Source organism: Heptranchias perlo, chromosome X, assembly GCF_035084215.1.
Source record: "Heptranchias perlo isolate sHepPer1 chromosome X, sHepPer1.hap1, whole genome shotgun sequence".
Taxonomy (NCBI): domain Eukaryota; kingdom Metazoa; phylum Chordata; class Chondrichthyes; order Hexanchiformes; family Hexanchidae; genus Heptranchias; species Heptranchias perlo.
Genome location: NC_090370.1, coordinates 22,702,778 through 22,704,416, shown reverse-complemented (window position 1 = coordinate 22,704,416; position 1,639 = coordinate 22,702,778). Strand labels below are relative to the sequence as shown.

General features: G+C 44.7%; 1 non-coding gene across 1 annotated transcript; it reads left to right on the top strand.

Moving 5' to 3' along the window:
- Positions 1 to 307: 307 nt before the first annotated feature.
- Positions 308 to 396, top strand: trnar-ucg (transfer RNA arginine (anticodon UCG)). Its single transcript is given in 2 exon segments — positions 308 to 344; positions 361 to 396. It is a non-coding gene; the product is annotated as a tRNA-Arg (tRNA).
- Positions 397 to 1,639: the final 1,243 nt, after the last annotated feature.

Below are 1,639 nucleotides of genomic sequence, written 5' to 3'. Positions count from 1 at the left end.
TTCTCCGTGTACATTTTCAGTTTACCGATTTGTCTTTTATTTTATTTCCCCTCTCTCTATTTTGCAGACTGAGTGCGGAAGTGATTCGCTTTGGAGGCAAAACATTTTGATCAAAGATTTGTTCATTCTGATTGTAGGTTTCTTGGAGACCCAGTGGAAGTTCAGTTGTCGTATCCTGATAATTCGGAAACAGCAGAGCCAACTTGCTGCGAGAGAAAACAACAAATGGACAACAGAGAAAGAACCAAGCAGTGTCTTAACCACTCCTGCCCCGGTTTAAGATCTTTTGCTGAACCGCTGTAACAGCGGCCGCGTGGCCTAATGGATAAGGCGTCTGACTTCGATGTTGATCGTGAAGTTATCAGAACATTGCAGGTTCGATTCCTGCCGCGGTCGTTTTTACACTTGTTCCAATGTGCGCCGCAACTGTTTCGCACCGGACCGTTTCTTGCAGGAACTACCTGATGGAACGGAAATCCGTAAATCCCTTTGCTTGCAGAAGTTGACTCGACATTTTCAATATTGTCGATCTGGGTGCACGGGCAGGACATAGTGTAAAAGTGACTTTATTTCTGCTGTTTGGATTCAGAAATGGTCGGCTGATCCATTGTGCTCTGTATGTATTGGCCCGAACCCCATCCGTGTCGTTATTGTATTGAACTTGTGTTGCGGCCCTCCGTAAGTTTTGTGCAATCAAAATGGGCTTGAATGCTATTATTATCAATCCGACACCGGAGCTTTAAGGCTGTGTCCCTAGATTGTTTATATTTTGTTTAAATATAGACGGATAATTGGAATTTTTCACCTGCTGTAATGGGATAAAGGTCGAGTAGAGAGGATGGATCGGAGATGGATCTTTCTGTCCTTCCTTGCTGCCTCTGGGGTTTACAGCGAATGAAAGATTAACGGGAACAGCAAATGATAAGGGAGGTGGAACATAAAGGGTTAACATTAACCATCGGGAAGAAATCTAATTTTAAAACTTTTTAACAATCTTGAACCTGTCCAGTTATTAGATTTACACCAAGTCTGTACATTTTTTCTGTTAAATTTAATTCCTCCACCCGCTCTTCATCAAGAAAAATTAAATCTGGAGGGAGCTCCCGTCCAGATTTGAGCCCAGGATCTGTCTCATTGTTAACAGTCTCCCGTTTTGAACTCGAATCCCACCCAAGGCTCGGTTCCCAGTAACTGCTGCCGAGATTGAAGGACTTCGGTCCCTCCTGCATCTCCTGCATTTTACCATCTCCCGATTATTCGATCAGTATTTGGGAACATGGGAGAAAACCTGGGTTTAAATCCCGAACATTTAAATCCCCAACAATCTGCCTGTTGATCCCATTCCACGGTGCCTTAAGTTAACAATAACCGCGGGAGCGCAATTGGAATCCAGTCCGCAGTTTGTTTCCTTCTCCGTTCCTGTTCTCTCTCGGTTTCTGCAAAAGACGATGCACTGTTCTGATCAGCCCTGTGACAGACAGACAGACAAGAATCCGTCACTGAAACCCCGAGACACAGAGAATGATGTTCTTTCTGTTCCAGGGACACTTCATAAGTCGGTCGAAACCTTCCAATTCCCATTCCCACAAAGGGCGGAGCCAAGCGGAGGAGGGACGTGTTTTTCAATGATCGGACAGTG